General features: G+C 49.5%; 1 protein-coding gene and 1 non-coding gene across 4 annotated transcripts in view; one reads left to right on the forward strand and one right to left on the reverse strand.

The window, feature by feature from the left end:
• LOC115507884 (pseudouridine 5'-phosphatase) overlaps nt 1-23,693 on the reverse strand; it is a 174,369-nt gene that overhangs the window by 149,817 nt on the left and 859 nt on the right. The gene's annotated exons all lie outside the window — the stretch shown is intronic.
• On the forward strand, nt 5,997-6,102 carry LOC115507932. Its single transcript, XR_003966852.1, has one exon. It is a non-coding gene; the product is annotated as a U6 spliceosomal RNA (small nuclear RNA).

Consider the following 23,693-nt stretch of genomic DNA (forward strand, 5'->3'; position numbering starts at 1 on the left):
AGAGCCCTGAAGGAGCAGAGCCTGTGAACACCCTGCCAAGACTAATGTTGTACGTCTGGCCTGCAGAAGGGAATGATAACAATTCTGTGTTGTTTCAAGCCAGCAGCCATTAAGTCATTTGTGGTAATTTGTTATAGCACCCTTAGCAAGCTAATACACAACCCAGTATAGAAACAGCTTTGCTGAACAGTGGGGCGGTTTCTGAAAGAGTTAAGTCTCCACCTAAGTAGTAGGAGTGGAAAGGAAAATACAACCCCTGGGTGCCTGCAACCACATGAATGGGTTTTAGGTCAATTACACCCGATGAAGGAAGTCAGACAGGTAATGACACACTGAAACTGGTCCAACCGGGGCCCCTGGGTGGCTCAGTCAGTTAAGCGTCCCAAGTCGTCAATTAGCATCAGGTCACGATCTCACGGTTCGGGACATCCAGCCCTGCGTGAGGCTCTGCGCTGGCCATGCACCCTACTTGGAACTCTCTCTCTCTCCTTCTCGCTCTCTGCCCCTCCCCCACTCGTGCTCTCTTTCCCTCTCTCAAAATAAATAAACTTAAAGAACAAAAAAAGCTGATCTAACTGTACCTTTATTATTTTTTTATGTTTATTTATTTTTGAGAGCGAGAGACAGAGCATGAACCGGGGAGGGGCAGAGAGAGAGGGAGACACAGAATCCAAAGCAGGCTCCGGGCCCTGAGCTGTCAGCCCAGAGCCCGACTCGGGGCTCAAACCCACAGACCTCGAGGTCATGACCCGAGCTGAAGTCGGACGCCTCCCTAACTGAACACTTTAAACTACTCGTGAAGGCCAATGTGACAAAAGTGTCTTGGAAGTTGACTTTCCTTCGTAAAATGCCATCTCTGTGCTGTTGCAGAGAAAGTTTTCCGCGTGCATCCAAATCGCATGGTCAAGTCCCGAAAACGCAGGCAGGCTCCAGGAGTGGAGAATCTGCAGCACTGCCGAGAAGAGTATTTCACACATTTGGAAGATCACCCAACACTACACGGCGCTTGCCCTGCGCTTCGGAACTGCCCTGAAAGTGCGGCCGGGGCAGGACGAGCCACATGAATTCAGGTTTCCCTTGAGGAGAACAGACGGACAGCCAGGGCTGGCAGAACAAGGCCACAAAGGGTTCGTGGAGCACAGCGTTCCTCCTGCTGGGGAACAGAGAGGTCCCTGGGGTCGGCCCACGGCCGACAGGACAAGAATGTGGACGCAACAGGTGACATAGAGATGGTTCTCGGCCAACCAAACACATAGTTGTCTTTTAGAAACCATGACGTGTGTGGCCAAGGAGGAAAGACTTTTAGCAGTCTTGCCTCGTCCCTTTGGCCTGGGAAGAAACGCCCTTTGCCAGGACTTCAGGAGGGCAACGAGCTTGCCCTAGGCAAGTCCCAGGTGTCCCTAGGCACCCGCCAGGTCAAGGACAGGGGTCCCCAGGTGGCCAGCGGGTGCAGCCAAGCAACCTTCCAGCGGCGTGACGATCACACAGAGTGTTTCCCACAGAACCCACAGGAGACGCGATGCCCCCCTTTCTGAAGAAGGGTAAAACACAGACCAATAGGAGAATTTACTCCCCGCACCCAGGCCTCCCCTTGTCACTGTGCTCCCCGAGCCTCTGGCATTTCGTCCTGCTCTTTCTCCTGCCCTTGGACAGGTGCCAAAGGTCATGGGGAAGGCTGTGTGTTGGTGACAGTGGGGTCTGGAATCAGAGGCAACAGACATACGCAGTGGGTCCCGAGAAACACAGCAAGGCGGTGAAGGCCAGAGACAGAGAGGCAGAAGGCAGAGAGCCGAGCCCTGAGAAACCGCAGGATTACAAATATTTCCTAAAATAGGGGGAAATTCAGAGAAGGAACTGTGGAAGGTGGCAGTCACAATGAAGTGCTTTTCAAGTTACAAATCTCCCAAACACAGCCTTGGACTCGCTCTACAAGGTGTCGACGAGTATCTGATGCCTGATGGAACATTACTGATGCGTAAATGCTACTGGGCCAGCTTACAATCCAGAAAAGAAAATGTGTACGTGAATCTGAATAAAATAAATAAAGATAAGGAAATGAGACTCACTGTCCAGGACTTATTCCAGGGCAGCGAGCCCGCCTATGTACCACCCAGCATTGCCACGCAGCCCTGTATGCAATCCCGTGAGCTCCCGTTTTAACACTCGGCCTCCGCACATTCCCTTGTCCCGTGTCAGTTCCGGGCACTGGGACTCAAGCAGTGGCTCTCCAGGAGTCCCACCCACACCGGCATCAGCATTATCTGGGCCCTCACAGGAAATGCAAATTCTTGGATCCACCCAGACCCACAGAGCCAGAGAGCCCGGGGCCCACGCTATTTGGGTTTTAACGAGCCCTGTGCAAGAGCTGCGATGCCTGCACAAGTGTTAGAACCTCGGGGCTGAAGTGTCATCAGCATTCATGGTCATGACACAGCAGAGAATGTGCGGCTACTACAATAATTAGTAAGACAGGGTCGATACTTGCTGGCATTTCCCACGGGGTGAGTGGCACTGGAATCTGTGACAGCCGTCCGTGGTATGGACTAGGGGCACGCCATACCCAGCTCTCAGATGGGCACACTGATGCCAGGGCACAGCACCCCGACCGTACAGGATGCAGAGAATGGGTCACCCAGTGTCTCCCCTCACTGGGGCTCCTGGGTGCTCCTGGGGACACCTGTTTGTCCTTCCGACAGCCGATGGCTTCCAGCACCCAGATACTCACGTGGCCTGCAAAGTTTCATCCCCTTCCTTAAGCCCAGACGTCCTCCCTGTGCAAACCCAGGCTCGGACTTTCTCGCATTTGCCGTTTTGCTCTCTCTTGTTGGAAAGACTGATCTAGAAGCCTGGAGCAGTGACGCTTTGGTGTGTTATTCCCTGCAACGGGAGTTATCCAGCTGAGGGAATTAAGTGAAGGTATTTCCAGACTCGGGACGGTCAGCCAAGGGCTCCCCAAGAAGTGAGTTCTCCCAAAGATTTCCCTTAAGACCTGGGGCAGAGCTCCCCTCATTTGGGCACGGAGGGGGCCATGAGCATACGGAGTCCTCCGGGGATGTTAAGCTCTGCCTTTCCCACAGGGAGTCTGAGGCCCACGCAGGCCGTGCACGCACCGCCCGGGCATCTGGACACAAGGGCCAGGCTGCCCAATGACATAAGCCCATTCTGCCGTGACGCACAGGCAGGGAGAACAGCAGGATGGGGACGGGGAAGGGAGATGTCATCAGCCGCAGCTTGTGCAGTGTGCAAAGCGGTCTTTCGGAGCATGGGCGTCCTGGGGGTAAGCAGAGTGGAAGCAGCCAGAAGCTGTGCCCGTGGAGGAGGCGGAACGCATACGGGGACTGTCACACCTGGGGGGCCACAGAGACGTGCATCTGCACGCTGGGGCTGCCGCGTCCTACAGGTGTCGCCTTGTCAAAGTAAAAAGCCTGCTGAAGGGTCAGCTTCCTCACAGGTGCCGTAGGGAGAATGCTCCCTGTGACCTCGGGTTGTTTGAGGATGAAATGTGTCAGGTAGGAATTGTCCAGAAGAGAGCACGTGCTCAACACAGGGTGCTTTTCGAAAGGTCATCTGGGGAAACGAAGCCACAGGCACTTGTCCTAATATGTGCTCAAGACGATGCATGTGAAAATACAGAACGGTCACTGATGAAAACACGAATGAAGCAACAGGACCAGAGCATCCTTGAAGGGGCCTTCGCTGGCCCCCAGCTTCCCGAGCTCCCCTCCTGCGCGCCAGGCATCCCTGGACACCGGAGACCCTGTACCACAGAGCCTGGGGGGTCGTCGTGGCACACACACATCATCTTGGACAAGAGCGGGCTCCAGGATGCTTGGAATTATGGGGAAGGTGGGCTGGCAGGGATAACTGAAAAGCAGAGCGAGGGCCCGTGGCTCCCAGGGGTGACGACCTGCCCCATCCGTGACACGGTGAGGCTCCTCCCACACAAAGCACCCACAGGTAGGGGGGCCGGCGGAGGCGGGTGTACGGGAGGGTCCAGGCTGCCATCACGACGATGGGACGTGTCCCACTACCCGCTAGGAGGGTGTTGTCTCTGCTGTGCTGCGTAAAGGTTCACCCCACAGCCGTGTGATGGCAGTGAGGGGGGCAAAGAGCCCGCATTGCGTGTGTAAATTCAACACAGCTACACCATCTTTAAGTGGAGGCATCTAAAGGACGGCCAGTCGTCAGTCCCGCAAATTAAAATGTTTTTACATTCATTCGTACCTAAAAGAAGCTGATACACGTAATGAAGAAGAAAGGGTCCAGAAGGATGTTGCGTAACATCGAAATAAGCTCTATGTGCACATATTTTCTCTCTCCTTTTTCCTTTTGTTTCAACGTTCGTTTATTTATTTTGAGACAGAGAGACAGATGGGCAGAGATATAGGGAGCTCACGTGCAGGGGAGGGGCAGAGAGAGAGAGGGAGACAGAGAGTCCCAAGCAGGCTGCGTGCTGTGAGCACCGAGCCTGACATGGGGCTCGGACTCACGAACTGTGAGATCGTGACCTGAGCTGAAATCAAGAGTCAGACACTTACCAAACCACTGACCCATTCAAGTGCCCGGGTTCTCTTTTTAAAAGCATACTTTCAGCAGATTGCATAGAGAAAACAGGCGTTTCACACCAGTTTTTCCCCAGTCCCAGATAGTGATGGCCGCTCCCTGTCGTACATGTGTTCGTCTCATGTGTCCCAAGTGGAGTCCTTGAGGCGGAATCGGAATCTCAGAATATGCATGTGGCGACGAGAGCCCGCTGTTCCCTGAAGCGGGCACCGCTGTGTTACGGGACGGCAAAGGGGTCGGCCCCGGATTGTGACTGAGAGCCCCAAGCACCACTGAGTGACAGGATGCAGGACTCAGGGACACAGCCGCGCCTCCGTGCTCGGGGTGAAGTAGAAACACTGCACACGCAGCACGTCTGGACTCTGCTCGCCCACTCGCACACGCAGGACGTCGAACGTAACAGAAGTTTTCTCAGACTGTGTAATGCCCCCTGACCGTGCAGCCCGGGGAAACTCAACCACGGTCTCCAAAAAGACTTCTCCCCACGTCAAACTGATACCATTGCTAGCACGATTAGGTATCTATGTCCCTTCTCCATCAACACTGTTGTCAGCTGCACCCCAAGAAAAGTTCTAACTTGAAGGTGGCCTACAACCCAAAATGACAGATAACTTGTTTTTTGTTTTGCAAACTATTATCAAGTAAGGTTTGGAAATACTTACACATGCGATACTTTTTCTACCAGCATATTTGTTTTTTGGCTCGTTATGCAGTGGCCAACTCAAAAATTTCTTTGGCAGTTTTAGATTATGCTGAAATTATGCTCAATAGGGATGCTCCAACACTTTTTTATATTCCTTAAAGCAACGGTTCACAAATGTGGGGGAGGGGAGTGAGATTTTACCCATGGGGGTACATAAAAGACAAGATAAATGTGTTTTTGTCTGTAAATCTTTTTTTAAAATCCGATTCAAAAGACAGTTACACTAAGCAATGATTATAAATCTCTATTTATGTGCACATAATGTTGAACGATGAAATTCTCATGACAGCAACAGCACGAAGGAGGGGGGAGACGATGGAGCCACGTAGGAGCAAAGTTTTGGCGTAAGTTTTAAGCTAAGCTGGCATTAGTGCCAACTAGGTGGTGACACATTAAGATGTTAACTGTAATTGGGGCACCTGGGTGGCTCAGTGGTAGAGCGTCTGACCTCGGCTCAGGTCATGATCTCACAGTCCGTGGGTTCGAGCCCCATGTCGGGCTCTGTGCTGACAGGTCAGTGCCTGGAGCCTGCTTCAGATTCTGGGTCTCCCACTCTCTCTGCCTCTTTCTGTCTCACACTCTATCTAACTCTCTCTCAAAACTAAATAAACATTAAAAAAATTAAAAAAAAAAGATATTAACTGTAATATTCAGAGCAACCACTAAGAGAAGAACTAAGAACGTATATAATACATGATAAAAGAAACAAGAGGATAATTAAAACGGTAGAGTGCTTGCTTCGGCAGCACATACACTAAAACTGGACGATACAGAGAAGACTGGCATGGCCCCTGAGCACGGATGACAGGCAAATTCGGAAAGTGTTCTATACTTTTCTCATAAGAGCCATATAGGGAAAGCCCACAGCTAGTATCATCCCCAATGGGGAAAAACCTGAGAGCTTTCCCCCTAGGGTCAGGAACAGAACAGGGATGTCCATTCTCACCGCTGTTGTTTAAGATGGTGTTGGAAGTTCTAGCATCAGCAATCACCCAACAAAAGGAAATCAAAGGCATCAAAATTGGCCAAGAAAAAGTCAAACTTTCAGTTTTCGCAGAGGACATGATACTCTATACGGAAAACTCAAAAGACTCCACCAAAAGACTGCTAGAACTAATCCATGAATTCAGCAAAGCCTCAGGGTCCAAAATCAATGTACAGAAATTGGTTGCATTTCCCTATACCAATAATGAAGCAACAGAAAGAGAAATCAAGAAATTGATCCCGTTTACAATTGCACCAAGAACCATCAAATACCTAGGAATAAACCTAACCAAAATGGAAAAACCTGTATGCTGAAAACTTATGAAGGAGAAAGCTCATGAAAGAAATTAAAGAAGACACAAACAAATGGAAAAACATTCCATGCCATGGATTGGAAGAATAAATATTGTTAAAATGTCAATATAAATGTCAATATTACCCAAAGCAATCTACACATTCAGTGCAATCCCAATCAAAACTGCACTGGCATTCTTCTCAAAGCTAGAACAAGCAATCCTAAAATTTCTATGGAACCACAAAAGACCCCAAATAGCAAAAGTAATATTTAAGAAGAAAACCAAAACAGAGGCATCGCAATCCCAGACTTTAGCTTCTACTACAAAGCTGTAATCATCAACACAGTACGATATTGGCACAAAACAGACACATAGACCAATGGAATAGAATAGAGACCCCAGAACTGAACCCACAAATGTATGGCCAACTAATCTTTGACAAAGCAGGCAAGAATATCCAATGGAAAAAAGACAGTCTCTTTAACAAATGGTGCTGGGAGAACTGCACAGCAACATGCACAAGAATGAACCTGTACCACTTTCTTACACCATACACAAAAATAAACTCAAAATGGATGAAAGACCTAAACGTGAGACAGGAAACCATTAAAATCCTCGAGGAGAAAACAGGCAAAAACCTCTTTGATCTTGGCCGCAGCAACTTCTTACTCAACATGTCTCTGGAGGCAAGGGAAACAAAAGCAAAAATGAACTACTGGGACCTCATCAAACTAAAGACTTTCTGCACAGCGAAGAAATCAGCAAAACTAAGACAACCGACAGAATGGAAGAAGATCTCTGCAAACAACATATCAGATAAAGGGTTAGTATCCAAAATCTACAAAGAACTTATCAAACTCAACACCCAAAAAACAAATAATCCAGTGAAGAAATGGGCAGAAGACATGAATAGACACTCTCCAAAGAAGATATCCAGATGGCCAACAGGCACATGAAAAGATGCTCAATGTCACTCCTCATTAGGGAAATACAAATCAAAACCACCCTGAGATACCACATCATGCCAGTCAGAGTGGCTAAAATGAACAAATCAGGACACTACAGATGCTGGAGAAGATGTGGAGAAATGGGAACCCTCTTGTACTGTTGGTGGAAATGCAAACTGGTGCAGCCGCTCTGGAAAACAGTGTGGAGATTCCTCAAAAAATTAAAAATGGATCTACCCTATGACCCAGCAATAGCACTGCTAGGAATTACCCAAGGGATACAGGAGTACTGATGTATAGGGGCACTTGTACCCCAATGTTCATAGCAGCACTTTCAACAGCCAAATTATGGAAAGAGCCTAAATGTCCATCAACTGACGAATGGATAAACATGATGTGGTTTATATATACAATGGAATACCACTTAGCAATGAGAAAGAACGAAATCTGGCCATTTGTAGCAACATGGATAGAACCGGAGGGTATTATGCTGAGTGAAATAAGTGAGTCAGAAAATGATGGATACCTTATGTTTTCACTCATATGTGGATCTTAAGAAACTTAACAGAAGAGCATGGGGGAAGAGAAAGGAAAAAAAATAGTTACAAACAGAGAGGGAAGGAGGCAAAGCATAAGAGACTCTTAAATACAGAGAACAAACGGAGGGTCGATGAGGGATGGGAGGGAGGGGAGGTGGGTGACGGGCATTGAGGAGGGCACTTGTTGGGATGAGCACTGGGTGTTGTATGTAAGCAATGGACCATGGGAATCTACCCCCAAAATCAACAGCACACTCTACACATTGTATGTTAGTCAATTTGACAATAAATTATATTTTTAAGAAAATAGTACACTAGAAAGTATCTAGTTAATATGAAAGAAGGCAGTATAACTTCTCCATGAAGAAATGAAGGAACAAAATAAGACATACACAAAACAATATGCCATACAAAAATCCTGTTTTATCAGGAGTGGCATTTGATGCAAATGATTAAAACCCCCAATTAAAGGCTAAACCCTGCCAGAACGGATTTTAAAACAAGAAGACCATGCTTCAAGTATAACGTGTCTGCAAGACACAGTTTACGTCGAGAGAAGCACAAGATTTCAAGGAGGTTTGAAACGATAGGCAAGGTGCACAGCAACCAAAAGAGAAGCAGATTGGCTACATCACACCACAGAGATTCAAGACAAATGCCTGTCGTGGTTACAAAGCAAAGAAATCTAACAGAAGCATTTTATAGAGAGGTCATTCCGTATTCTAAAGATGCGACAATTATAAACACGTATGAACTCCACAACAGAGCCCCAATTACATAAAAGAGAAACTGATAAAACCATTGGGAGAAATAGATAATTCAACAATAGCAGTTGGAGATTTGGATATGACGCTTTTAATAAGGGGTAGAACTAGATTAAAAGCAGCAAGGATAGAGGGGACTAGACTTAACACCGTGAACTACGTAAACACCGCCAACCAGCTGGACTTAGTAGACATTTGCGGAATGTTCCCCCCGGCCGAAGAAAACACACCTTCTCCAGGGAAGACGGTATGCTAGGCCAAGGTGCCGTAAACTGACAAACGCTTGAAATCATGCAAAATCCTTCCCCAATCTACAGTGGGATGAAAATAGAAGCTGGTAATAGAAAACCTACTGGGGAAATTGGCAAGAATACGTGGAAAGTACACAACTTACCTGTATATTCAAAGGCCAAAGAGGAAATGATAAGGGAAACTCAGAGATCCTGTGGGGCGAATGAAAATGAAAACACGACACCCCCAAATCTTCGGGGAGCAGGCAGTGCTGGGAGGGAAGTGGATGGCCCCAAACGCCCGTATTACCAAACAATGGTCAGAGACGTGGAGCGTGTGGATAGGCTGAAGACGAGCAAGAGGCCGTGAGCCACGGAATGAGGCCGCCCGCATGTGGCTGGAGAAGGCAAGGGAATCCCAAGCCTCCAGAAAGGAACGCATCTCCAGAAAGGACACCAAGAGTTCAGCCCGCGAGACAGATACGGGATTTCCGACCTGCACAATGTCGCTGTTGTAAGACGTCTGTGTTGTCTTAACTGGTGACTACGGCAATAGAAAAGTAACACAATAAGAAACGTTCTCGGCCACCTGTTTTTCCTTTTTTTCACTGGACTTCTCGAGACAGTGAGTCTCAAGCAGACCAAACACCCGGCGTAAGAAAGAACAAAATTTCCTGAACATGTCGTTGACGAGGACCTTAACAACCGGAGGTCAAAGGCAGCTACAGACGGTTCATGGCACTACGTGTGACACTTCCCTGAGGCTGGCCACCAGCTGTTAAAGAACACCGTGGCCTTGGCCTTTCTTAGTGCTACATCACAATCGCAGACGCACAAATCTCATTAATCGCTGGGTTCTTCTTTCCCATGTCCCACTGGCACGTGTCACGAACATCAATAATTTAAGTCCTTCTTGAATTTTAGGGGACAAACAGACAACCACCGCGTTCTAGATGGATGTGTCTTTCTTATATTGCAGATGTGTAAACTCTGCCAAGAATTAGCTTCCGAAGGCCCCAGGCTTTATGGTTTAATGATGAATCCATATGTTTTTATGCCTTTTGAATAAATGAAAACCAGCAGATGTCCTCCACAAAATGCAAGGCTGAAAGACGTTCTTTCCCCGCCGAAAGAACAGCTTCCATTCTCTTCGGGATCTACCTTTCAGCGGCCTGCCCTGCCCGTCCTCGCCTTCTGTCCTTACCACTGGTATGAAGGAAGCCCCCGCAGAGGGCCTGCTGGGATACAACACCAGCAGTGTAAGCATTAGTAGGGAGACGACGCCAGAAACAGTTTTAATTTAGGGCGAGGCAAAGCATCGTGACATCTAGGAATCACACTGCGGTGAACTCAGCACTGATCACTACAAAGTGCTCCTCCTTTAAAGACACAAAATGCATCACGTCCAGGCATATTCCTTTGGCTGTCAGGGCGTGCTTTTTGTTTAAGCAGTTTTGTGTGTGTGTGTGTGTGTGTGTGTATGGGGGTGGAGAAATGTCACAAAACTCAACTGTGGAAAGAGGACCCAAGGAAGACTGGAGAAACTTCCGTGGTGTTCCCACTGGCACAGCCAGTACATCCCAGAGCATTCCGTCTGTACATCCCAGCTCTGTACATCCCAGAGCATTCCGTCCCCAGGGCGAAGACTGTCGAACCTTGGTGCAGACTGCTGGATCCCTTCAGGCTATCAAAAATTCTAAACTCCTGGGTGGACTGGTCTGCCATACCAAAGGAACACAGACCGGGAGGCTTAACAGACCTTTCCCACTCCCAATACTGCAGGCTGTGAGCCTGAAATCCAGGCAGGGCCGAGGCTGGTTCCCCCTTGAGGCCTGTCTCCTTGGCGTGTAAACCGTCTTCTCCCCGCATCCTCACGTGGCCATCCCTCTGTGTGTGCCCGTGTCCTAATTCCCCCTGGTTTTTTATTTATTATTAATTTTTGAGAAAGACAGCAAGCAGGGGAGTGACAGACAGAAAGAGAGAGAGAGAGAGAGAGAGAGAATCTCCAGCAGGGTCCGTGCTATCAGCACAGAGCCAACGTGGGGCTTGAACTCACAAAACCGTGAGATCGTGACCTGAGCCAAATCAAGAGTCAGAGGCTTAACTGAGTGAGCCACGCAGGCACCCCCTAATCTCTTCTTCTTACAAGGACACCAGCCCTATGGGATCAGGGCCTGCCCTACTGACCTCATTTTACCTTAGTCACCACTTTAAAGACCCCACTTCCACACACAGCCCCATTCTGAGGGCCTGGGAGTGAAGGGTTTCAACTGGTGAATTTTGGGGAGTCTCAGTCCGGTCCATGGAGTTCTAATAAATCTTTATCTACTTGGTATTTCTTTCTGTCTAGGGCATACCCAACCAACCACTTAAGGTCTCCTTACACATCTTATTTTTCAAAATGGGGAGGGACTAGGAGAGCAATCAACAAATAATCAAGATCCTTTTTATTTTATTTTATTTTTTATTTTTATTTTAATTCCAGTATAGTTTTTTTAAATTTTTTTTAATGTTTATTTATTTCTGAGACAGAGAGAGACAGAGCACGAATGGGAGAGGGGCAGAGAGAGAGCGAGACACAGGACACAGAATCCGAAGCAGGTTCCGGGCTCTGAGCTGTCAGCACAAAGCCCGACGCAGGGCTCAACCCACGAACTGTGAGATCATGACCTGAGGAGCCGAAGTCGGACGCTCAACTGACTGAGCCACCCAGGCACCCCCAATCAAGATCCTTTTATTTAAAAGAATATGCTCACATGACCTAAGTTGGTTTGCAAATCTCAGATTTTACTGAACTGTACTCAGGGTTTCTGCAAAGAACCACGAGCAGCAAGGTGTGGGTCCCTCCGTCCATGGAGAGTGCACCACCGATACTCAAAAGCAGTGATGGGGGAGCAGTCTTGATCAAAGGGTACGGGGTTGGTGTCCTGACTTCCAGCGGCAAAGGGGCAACTAATGACACCTCCTCTCTGTGAACACGTAGAGGGTCCATGGACACAGAGTTAAGGCCGGCCGCATGTTCATTTTCTGAGGCATGTCAGTCTATGGCCTGATAAGATGTTACTCTAAGTCAGACCCAGTACATGAAAGATATCGCCTTCAATCAGACGCCATTTTCATAGCCCTCCCTAGGACTTGCTTAAAGCTGGGACCTATAATCAGAATGGAGAATTCTTGTCGAGTTCAAAGAGTATTGGATTTAAGTGGAAAGACATTTACGTGTGTTAAAAAATGCAAAATTTAATCAGCTGGGTGGGAAAAGTATCTGGTAGAGGACGGATTTTCCCTAAGGGACAGGTAGCTCATTCGGTGCCCAAGATATTCAGTGATGTTTAAGGGAAGGAAGACCACCAAATAAACTCTTGTGTGCTATTTAATACTTTGTGACTTATAGTCTTTAATTGAATTTGGCCCATTGGGGCCACAGTGCCATAAATAAACTTTTAAACGCGCACTGAAATTACTAATCTTCACTCACACGTTAAGATGATGTTAACTGACTTCTCCTGGAACAGTGAAGTGAACTTCAGATTCATCGTTCTTAATCAACTTCATTTATTAGGGGAAAGTGATCGTTGGCTATTCAAAAAGGTTCCATTGGCTAAATCGGACAAGAGTAGTGAACAAGGACATAAAACCTAGTGGCTTTATAAATATGGTTTAACGACCATAAAGGTGTTTAAGTTGGTGACAGAAATTGTAAATAGAACCAGAGGCTGTTATGGCCTCTTAGCGTTGATGGTGTAAGCCTAATACGTTTGCACACAGAGTAGGCAGAAATTAAATGTTTTGAACTGATAACATTAACAGTTGGTATATTTTTAAAACCAAGGTGTAGAGTCGTCAAGTCTGAACACAGGAAGTGGGCCAGAGAGAGAGAGAGAGAGAGAGAGAGAGAATCAGAGACTGAGAAAGGGTTGGGGAGAAAGGGTTCTGCCCCAAGGCAGAAATCAGCTCCTGGCAATGTCAGCTGATTCCAGAATGGAGTTCGCCACATTCAGGAAAAGGTGAGCGGGGACATTTGGAACTAAGAAATACACAGGGTGTATCAGGAGGGTTTCCTCCATATGAATGTGGGTACCCACTTTCTACTGATAATCTTCCCACCCAGGGAAATATGTTCCCATTACCCACGTAACACACACCCAGGCTATATTAGGCCCTGCATTTACAGGCTAGTGTTGATGCAAACGAGGGGTGCCATGGACAGGATCCAGACAGCTGTCCGACCCAAGAGCGAGGCCCAAGGTGATTATTCTGTGAATAATCAATAATTCGTATCTTAGATTATAAGTTCCCAGCACAAGCCGTCATGATCTCTTTTCTGTACCTGGCAAGTACGTATTAAATATAATTGCACTTAAATGCAGCTGGACTCTGAGCTCCCGCAGGTGAAGTGACACGGTGAGTGTGGTTCTTATGTGGGAAGACAGGACAGAGTCCTTGGCCTTCGGCGGTTGGCAGCCACTGCTTTGGACATAATTAGAGAAGGCGAGTATATAGCAGAGAGGTGCCAGGAGGTCATTAGTTACAGCCCAACATTTCATTAACGACAGTTAACAACCCTGAACATCTCAGGGCACACGCCCACGGATATCCCAGGTTCTGTGCCACTTTCTGTTCTCTTACTGGCTGCGCTGTATTGAGAATGCAGGCTGGAGAGAAGCGAGGGGTCCCCTCCCACCGTCTCCTCTCGTCCACGCTCGTCCCCGCCACGCAGGTATACACGGCGGCTATCCACACCACCAGCTACATACTGACTGGGGTTTCTCTGACGACACACACACACCGCGTCTGGGCACTGTTCTACGTGCTCAGACCCCAACAGTCCACGGAACTGACCTGGCTCCGAACGCCGGTGGACCACATGGTCTAGGAGCCAGGGTTTTGCCCACGGTGCCCTCAGAGCACCGTAAGCAGGCCGCCTGCCCCCAAATACCCACACGAAGGGACAGACTGGAAGCAAAACCCGCCAGCAAAGACCGCCTGTCGGCAGAGGGCTACTTCCTCACTCTCATCCGGGAGCAGCCTGTAAACTGTACTTCGGGGTAGATGCCCTTCCTTGTTCGAGGACTCAGACCCTTTCAAAGCGAATGACAAGCGAATGACAGCACTTGGCGTGCTCACACGTCCACACGGACAGGACCCAAATGGCAGGCTTTGGCACAGGGCTCAGGAGGAATCAGAGGGCCGAAGGGAAGCCCGGAAATGATGAAGGATCCCCACCCACTCCCCGTAGCAGGTAACACACTGTCCTCCTGGCCCCAAATCAATTTCCTTCTTTGCTATTTCCATGCAAAAGTAAACGAAGCAAATCAAGACGCATAGCAGAACGCGATGGGTGGAGGTCCATTTGGCTGAGTTCCCAGATCCTTCCTTCCTAGACCTACCATCCAGGTCTGTGAGTATGTGCATCACACGCGGGCAGGGGGACGTCCACATGCAAATGTGAAATGTCTTCCGGGTACCAGCACAGTTCAAAGATGGGCCTAGACGGATGGCCATTTCTTGTGGTTCTCTCGGCAGGGTGATGCCTGCCGTAGGCATCTATGGGATTCCCACCCCCGCCCCAACCATGACATCAACGTAAATGTGGCCAGACTTTCAGGCGACTGAAAGTCAACATGTATCCGTGCCCGGAACAGAACTGCTCACTTTTCCAAAGCCTTGTGTCTGCGGTGCTTGGGGACGAGCCCGTGCAATTCAGCCACGGCAGGAGGGAATCCCGGCCACATCTGTCTGCCTCGGTCCCTGCAAACTGTGTCATGAACTAAACTGCCCCTGAACCAGGCTTCTCCTCTTCCTTCCACACCAGCCCTCTGTGTCCTTGCAATGGGCTGCGTGGAGAGTCTCAAACAGATGCATCCACGTCCCACCTTCCTGGACCCTGTGAATGGGACCTTATTTGGAGAAAGGGTCTTTGCACATGTGATTAAGTCAAAAATCTCAAGATGACATCATCCTGTATTATCTGGGTGTGTCCGAAGCCCAATGACAGGTGTCCCTTTAGGAAGGAAATGAGAGGCCACATAAGGAGGGAGGCAGAGGTGGGAGGGATGTGGCCACAAAGCCAGGACTGCGGGAGCCACCAGAAGCTAGGATGGGCGGGACACAGCCCCCTCTACAACCTTGGAGGGAGCATGGCCCCGGCCACACCTGTCTACTTCCGGCCTCCAGAACTGGGAGAGACACGTCAAAGCCACCGGTCTGTGGTGGCGTGGGACAGGGCTCCCGAGACACAAACGCGGTCCTGGTGTCATTCACGGGGACAGCCGGAACAGCCTGCTGGCCGTCTCCACAGAGGGCAGGCCTTAGCCATCTGCATCACCATGTACAGCTTGCCACAGCGCCCTCTGCTCCAGGAAGCCCTCAGGAAGACGGCTCTGTCCTGGGAGCACTTTCCTAGCTCTGTTCCCATCACTCAGCGAGGAACCTCTTCTCCGGTCACACACAGGCACTTTTGCCAAAGCCCTGCCCTTTTCCATGTGCGCACAGCGTCCTCCCGGCCTAGGGCACGCTCAGCCTGGGCCGCCCTCCACCGAACGTCTTCCTGCGGCTCGGCCACAGAGCGCAGGACCCATCTTCTCTGGGAGGCACCCTGGACTGCTGGCGCATGTCCCGCTCCCGGCTCCCAAGGAAACTGGGTCAGCTGAGCAGATAAATGACACTGCGGTAGCATGGACAACATCTGCCTTCCTGCAGCACATACGCCACCGCACCCCAGACCGTGTCCCCAGAAGCACAGGGGCGGTGAGGTGGGATGATATCCATTCCCTGCGCCGGTCTCTCTAGCCGGCATTGGCTGGGCAGCTTAGCCAAGCCTGTAGGACCCATGAACTGAATGAACGCCCTGACCATCTGTCTCCTCGAGCTCTGTGGATCCATCCGATCAGACTTTTCTCCAATCCCTCCTCCACTTAGAACTCTATCCCCAAACAAACCTTCGACAGTGGAAAGTCCCACCCCCACCCCCACCCCCACCCCAACCCCTAGCCATGTGGATGGACCCAGCTAAGGGCTAGCAGCTTTCAGTCACCTGAACTGGCTTGGACGGCTGGCTTCCTGTATTGTCCAAATGACCCAGTGGGCGACTGTAAATGCCTTTATCAGGCTGCTGCCTTTCGGGCAAGGTCAGCACAACTGGTTGAACAAGATTGCAGCAGAGATACGCTGCTGTGCCTTCAGGAAGGGACGAGCTCGTCAGCCTGGGACTGGCAGACCCACAAATGACTTACATGTTTGTGTTCTGAGCACGTACCCAAGCGCGAACCTGCAGGGCACAGGACAGGGCACCAGACACAGAATAGGTAGAGCTGACGGTCATGGTTCCCTGCACGAATGATCTCTCTCAGAAGGGAAGTAGGGACCAGTTTGCGGCCAAATTTCTCAAAGACATGTATGAACGTTCTAGGGGAAAACTGCTGGTGAGCTCTGTGCTCCCACCAGTGCCTTCTTCATCTACTCATTTGCCGCAGGATCCCTGCCCTGTCACCCACGGGAAGAGCACAGTTCCGGAACCACCACTGGTATCGGTGGGGGTCACGGAAGTGCCCTGGATGAATCACTGCCTCGTTCTCTGCTCCGTCCTCTGCAGAAAGGGGAGTGACAGCAGTTAAGTGCGGGCCACCAGCTTGCAGACCTAACTAAGGCACACCGCAGCTCACAAGAGCGCTGAGCACACCGTAAAGGCTCATGAGAGACACTGTGGCTGTGCGAGGAAACCACTGAGAGCCTAAAGAAAGTCACTGGTGATCAGGAGGGCGTAGAAATGGCTCTGAAGGATTTAGGACTAAGTAAGCACTTGCATGCTTTGGGGCTGGGGCGAGGGTGAGGAAGAGAAGGTTGGAAGGGAAGTCTGAGTGTATGACGTGCATGGCTCACGGGGACGCTGCAGCAGACCAGGTCGGACAGAGAATTCTGGGCTCCACACTGGGCTAGACACAGTGTGCCAGTGGGGCAGGGCTGACCGATGGTCACTGGGATGAACGCAAGAGACACCAGAGGGCAGTCCACGGGGGTCAGAGAGTCCTTAAAGCGAGAGCATTCGCTGCAGCCTGGGCTCACGAGCCATCGCCAAGAGAGAGGCGTGCAAGGCGAGTGCTTATGCCCTGTCAGCGTCACTAAACTACAGATGCCCACCCCTGTTGCTTCCCCAGAATATTTGACGTTGACCAGGAGTCTGGCCCGGCTACCTTGCAGAATGTCCTTGCAGTTTGTATTTGTCTGGTTGTATTCACGTAGCATCCCCTTACTTGTTCTTTGACCTTCCCAAAAGAGAAAGTGCTCGTAGACACCCAACTGGTGACCACCCAACTGTGAGACAGGTGAGCTGTTCTGGTAGTTGAGGACAGCACATCCTCTACCATGGCGCTCGGGCCCTGTCCGGGCACCATCATGGCCCCCACACTGAGTCCAATGGTCTTGGCTTCCATTGGTGACTCCTGTCCAAACCATTCATGGTGGGGACCGTGAAATGCTGATTTCCCTAATTCAACCATGCTTTCCATATTTATTGACTGCATTCTTCATAAGAGCTGTCTTCCTCCCCACCTCCTCTGTCTTGAGAGGATTATGACATTTCCTTTTTTTTTAGAGTATTACAATCTATTTTTTTTATCGTTTATTTATTATTGAGAGACAGAGCATGAGCATGGGAGGGGCAGAGAGAGGAGGAGACACAGGATGCGAAGCAGGCTCCAGGCTCTGAGCTGTCAGCACAGAGCCCGACACTGGGCTCGAACTCACAAACCGCGAGATCATGACCCAAGCTGAAGCTGGACGCTTCACCGACTGAGCCGCCCAGGTGCTCCTAGAGTATTACGATCTATCATAGTCATTACTCTCTGGATTTTGTGTCATGCTACATTTTGCCACTGGGACCCCTCCCTGCATTCTGGCATTGGAGGTAGTCTCTGCTCGTCTTGTAGCTCCTGGACCCCAGACTGCAATCAGCCATTGTTTCGCTATCCTGGGTCCCTTCCTTGGGTATGATATTTAAAAACTGAGAAGCTAATCACTCTTAAGACTCATGAATCCTGCTTTGTGGGCTGGAGAAGCGACATAAACTGTGCAGAACGCACAACTATATCCGCACAGACCCGCCTCTGTCGGAAGTACTAAGTTAATGCTTCCGAAGTGCACAAAGTGCAGCAACTGTATTTGCTGTCCCATCACTCTTGGGTTTCCAAGGAGTCTGAATGCACAGGTCTGAATGCACTTAGATGAAATCCCCTGAAGCCACGGCAGAGATCACGGCACGTGGTCCGGAAGAGGTGGAAATAAACGCACTACAGTTGACAGGCTGCAGACACAGCCACCCAAGCACACCTATCCTCGGTTCCCGCAAGCACCCTCTTTTCCGAGTGTGTGCCAACGTGGCCTCGGCGTCCCCTGTAACCACACCGGCCCACCTTTCTGCCTGATGGTTCCGGTCTTGAAGACACAGAGACACTATGACCACCACCTACACCTGGGCTCTCAGGCTTGAGACCTCCCACCAAAACATCCTGTGTGGCATCAAGGAGGACAGGAGTGAGTTCCACACGTCTTACGAGGACGAGGCTTCTCACGACCAGGGACTAGGGCAACAGAACTGACCACGTGCATCTTCTCCCCAGAAAAGCAACAGGAGCTCTGCGTGTGCTTGCCACAAATGGCTGAGTCCAGCTGACCGCTAAGCATAATTTGTAGGTCATGGGAAACAGAGGGACAGGTAAGGAGACAGCAGGCGCAGACAACCAGACAAACCCACAACGTAGAACATTGCATAACGTAACCGGCCTTCCCAAAGTCACTATCATGGGGGAAAACAAAGGATGCGATTGGAGGAAGGGGTGAAGCTTTCTGATTTACAGCAGGATAAAGGTACATAAAACTACCATGTGGAACCCAGCTTGGAAAACACTAGAGTATTCTCAGCTGGACCATCGTCCCTTCTGTGTTCTAATACAATCATTACTGAGAAGTCTTTTTTTTTTTTCTAAACACAAACTGTCTGCTTGATAAAAATACTCTGTCCTGCTTCAGAAAACATGTTTATTGCTCTCGTATTTCTTCCCCTGGTCTGGAATGTTCGTTTTTCTTCTTCGCTCCTTCCTGCACTTGACATACGTTCTCCAGGTGACTTCAGCTGAAAGTACTTTCTGTCTCTACCATGCCCTGGCCATGCTTAGTAGCCAGTTACGCACAGAGTCCACTCACCACGTTTTATGTCCCATCGGGACACTGAGACTAAGAGTAGGGGCTTGCTTGCATCCCACACAGCACCTGGCACCAGACAAGGATGGGAATGTGAGCAGACAAGGATGAGTGGACGCACGGGTCCGGAATGCACGGGTGCACCACGGGGAGTGCTGAGGTTAAGTACAGCTAAATAAAAGGGACGATTCAGCTCCTCGGTGAAGTAGCTACATTTGAGGCCCCTGGGTACCACGTGTGCTTCCTGTTCGCAGGGCAGACATACAACATTCCCAGGTGACAGGCAGCTGGTGACGGCCGTGCTGGTCTAGGGAGGAGAGATGCGCAAAGTTCTCATCAAAGACACCCCGTTTTTCCTACAGATAAGGGGGGAGGGCGGGATCTCAGGACATGAAAGGGAGGGAAGCCTGATGCTTATTTTGACTCTTGCCCCCAACGTCTCACAGAAGCTCACATGTGCAAACCACGATTTTGCTCCTGTTCTGATTTCGGGTACAGACAGGACAGTCTACGGCCGCTTGCACAAGGTTTGGTTGGCTCCTGCGTCTCTCCCTGACCAGCCACGTTGATGTGTGAGATTTTCCAGTACAGCATCACTGATCACAAAGGGGCGTATGCCATGACCTCGCTCCTAGACCTAGCAGCAAAGGAGAATCAAAGGCCGCCCACCGCCCAACCCAGGACCACCAGCAATGCCGACGAAACCGCCCTGCAGGCAGGGGTGTGAGGACGCGACCACCCTCCGCCCGCACAGGGGCCCTCTCCACACAGACACTCTGCCCACTGAGACTCAGCTACTGACTACAGACGTCATGGGGAATTCTGGGTGTGAGGGAGCCAGAGCACAGGGAAGGCGATGTACCTACCGAAAGCTCAGAACTTCGGGTAGAATAGCTGTCCACCTCTACAGAGCTGGCGGGGGGCGGGGGGGAGAGAAAGCTTCTTAAGACAGGACGTGTTACGATTAGTATGTTTTCAACAGAACTCTCCATACACGTCCTGAGGGCAACTTTAACCAGAGACATCTGCACCAAACAGCCAAGACTGCCCCCACCTATTTTAACACAATTACGTGAAAGTTCCCACAAATCAAATGCTCTAATTACTAGTCACAGGTACTCATGTAGACTTGACGTAGGAAACTCATTTTTAAATGCAATCCACTGTGGTAGGACGCTTTTCTATTTTCCAGTTACAGGCTGTGTCTCAATGCTTTTTCAAATGCCTCCTCCCTAGGTGTGACCAGGCGTCTTTGTAATGAGTGCTTTGAGGACACTTCTTGGGGGCAACATTTCCCTTGCTGTTTTACACGGCATTAAAAAACCAGGGACCCTGACTGGTATGTAAATCACGGGAATTTAAAAAGAAAAGAATCAGAGTGAACGGCAAATCATCAGAAAGACAAAAGGGGCCAAAATATCGCCCAACACACTGCTTTTCCAGAAGAAAGGGGAAAAGAGCAGAAACGGCTTTGTGACAAAGTGCGAGTGCTGTCCTCCCTCGATGATGAGAGTCTGTGAAGCCGCAAACACACACAGTGCGGGGCTGAGCGATGCAGGAGAAGGCAAGGACAGGGCAGGGCCCAGCCACACTCACAGGGATTGGCTGAATGTTTCCGTCCTACCGCCAGCTGGACAAAAGTCTGTTATCAGCAGGATTCTGCAACCTGGATCTCAATCCCTTCTCAATTATTCTAGAAAGAGGAGCAGCTGTGGTGGGCGACCGACGGCCACCTCTAAGCACAAATTTTAGGTGGACGTGTTTGACCACTAACACCAGGCACAAACTTGGGGAGGACGCAGTTCAGATCTACTAGAAAGTGTCACCGATGGGGACAGTGTAGCAGCACCGGCCCATACTTGGTTTGCTTTGTTGGCAATGGCCAGTTTTCTCCAACATGGTCTAGAGTCCACTCTTCCCAAAGGGTCCTTCCCCAGACCCCCAGCAGCATCTTATTCCAAAGTGAGAAACTCAGAGTCTGCGCTGCCTTGGGCGTGGGCTCTCCTCAGCTGCAAGGCCTCAGCTGTAAGGCCTTGGGCGTGGGCTCGCCTCAGCTGCAAGGCCTTGGACTGCCCTCCGAACTTCAGCTGACTTCTCTGCAAGGACGGAAGGAACCCAAGTTTCACCTAGCAAGGAGAGCTAAAGCCTGAGCCCATGCGGTCAGCTCCCAGGGGAGCAGGGCAGAAAGAATGTGAACGTACCAGAACACGGCTGCCCCCACACCCAGCACGAGACCCCAGGGCACACAGCCAAGGTGGGGGGGTTCCAAAATGTAGAGCATGCATGAGATGATTATCTCCAGCCAACGGGGATGCGTGTGCGTAGGGAGGCATCTTGACAACGCTTCGTTCGGCCCTACCTTCCTGAGGAAGTGTCACAACCCCGGTAGCGTCCAGATGGTAGGGCACCACTGAGGAAAGAAGCTCCGGTCTCCACTTAAAAAAAATCTCATACGTGTTACGCAGGTCAGTTGGTCATGTGTGTTTTAGCGTTGCTGTGGGACATTTCATGCAGGTCCTATTTCTACGAGCACTGCTCTGCACAGCAAATTTCCTGTTTGCTAAAAACGACAGGCTTCCCCCCCGCCCCCCACTTTGCTCCTAATTTCAGTTTTTTACGAACCGGATAATCTTCCCCATCCAGAAGGCGAGACACCATTGAATACCTGTCATCTTCCTTCGAAATCTTGTCGTGGTTGATAAACAATTTCAGTCCCTTCTCCTCTTTCTCTAAATGGCATTTGAGAGACAAAATTATTACCTAGATCATAGTTGATTATTACCTTGTGTCAACAAAAAGAGAATCCAAAAGTGTCGTTTCTATTGCAAAGGACAACAGTGTCATACATTTCAAACGTCCGAAATAGTACCTCGGTGTGGTCAACCTTTCCACAAAAATTTCTATTTACTTCCTCATTCTCCTCTGATTAAACAAGCCTCCCCGCAGATATCAGCATTGCCTCCTGAAACTAATTGTTTTGAACCGTATTTCCCTGAGCACAGCAGTACAGGAGGCTAGGCTGACAAACGGAACTTGCAGGGGAAAATGCATTCACCGTGCTAACAAACCTACCGCAAAAGGACTGGTTACAAATGGACAGCACAGCGTGCTGCAAACAGCAGACAGACTGAATGAACTACACCAGCATAACTGACCAGACCGCACGAGACAGAGCAGTACATTTTGGAAAGCAGTGTCTTATACGAGACATTTTGTAAAAAGAACGGAACGAGTGAATTTCTGAGGAAGTTCTGCAAAGCCTTACTACCTCAAAGCAGAGTGAAATCTGAAAGAAGGGGCAGACACTAAGAGGGAAAAAAAACCAAAAAGGGCCATGTCTTATCTTCCCAAAGGACACTAATCCTTGCTTCTCTGACCAGTTCAAAGGCTTGGATGACAGTTGCAAAGGGCAAACCCTTTCGCTTGGTGTAACTGGCAAGTGGAGACCCCTGCTCGTAACTGCTCCTGCAGGTCCCGTGACAGAAGCCACATTCCTGGCTTCAGGGAGCAGCTATGTTTGCGCAGGGAGTCGGAGGTAAGCATGCAGCTCATTTAGAAATTTAATAAATTACATTTTAACGAGACCTCTCAGTTTGCATTAATATTCATCAGACTCCCAGAACAGTTCTTTGGGCCTTTCATTAGAGGATAAGGAATTTATTTGACAACTTAACTTCTTGACCACCTGAGCAGGAAAAGTCCTGTCTACCAACGACACTTATGAATCCCAGAAGGTTTCTGAAATGGAGTCATTTCAGATTTAGGAGCTACATGCACTGTTCTCTGCAATTGGTGACCTCTATGGGGATTTACTAATTTATTTATTTTATACATTTACGGGAATTAATCTGGTTTCAAAGTGCCTGTTTCTATTCTGTGGCTTAAAAAAAAAAAAAATCAGTCTTATTACTACTGAATCACCTAGCAATAGGACCAGTGCAGAGGGCGAGGAGGGGTGCGGGGGGGAAGGACGTCATACTCACCATTTAAGATGAACACATCATTTATATTTAGAATCAGATCGATCTGGAGTCATTCCTCAGCTTTGTTCCTTATCCGCTGTGTGACCTTGGGCAAGTGACTTAACCTCTCTGAGTTGTATTGTTTATTAGTGAATGCACATATCCTCCTCTACAGGGTTCTAGGCTACGAGCCCCTTAATGTATGCACACCTCCACCAGGTCAGCAGCCCACGTAAATTATGCAGGCATTTTTACAGTTCTGTGAGGGCTTCTGGAGGCTATGAGGTCAGAACACAGTAACAATACTGTTACGCAACAGGATTCGGAGGCTTTGGGTAGCCCTCAGGACAGTTCTCTCCGCATTTGCATTTACGCTCTGGGTGTTTGTCTTCTCTGAATTCTACCTGAACTTTTCACGGCAGGTGAACTTCCTGATGAGCATGGATTTCTCAGTCGAACCCCAGAGACAGCACGTTGTAGAAGGATTGATAATCCCTGTGCTTTATCC

This window comes from Lynx canadensis, chromosome X, assembly GCF_007474595.2.
Source record: "Lynx canadensis isolate LIC74 chromosome X, mLynCan4.pri.v2, whole genome shotgun sequence".
NCBI classification, from domain to species: domain Eukaryota; kingdom Metazoa; phylum Chordata; class Mammalia; order Carnivora; family Felidae; genus Lynx; species Lynx canadensis.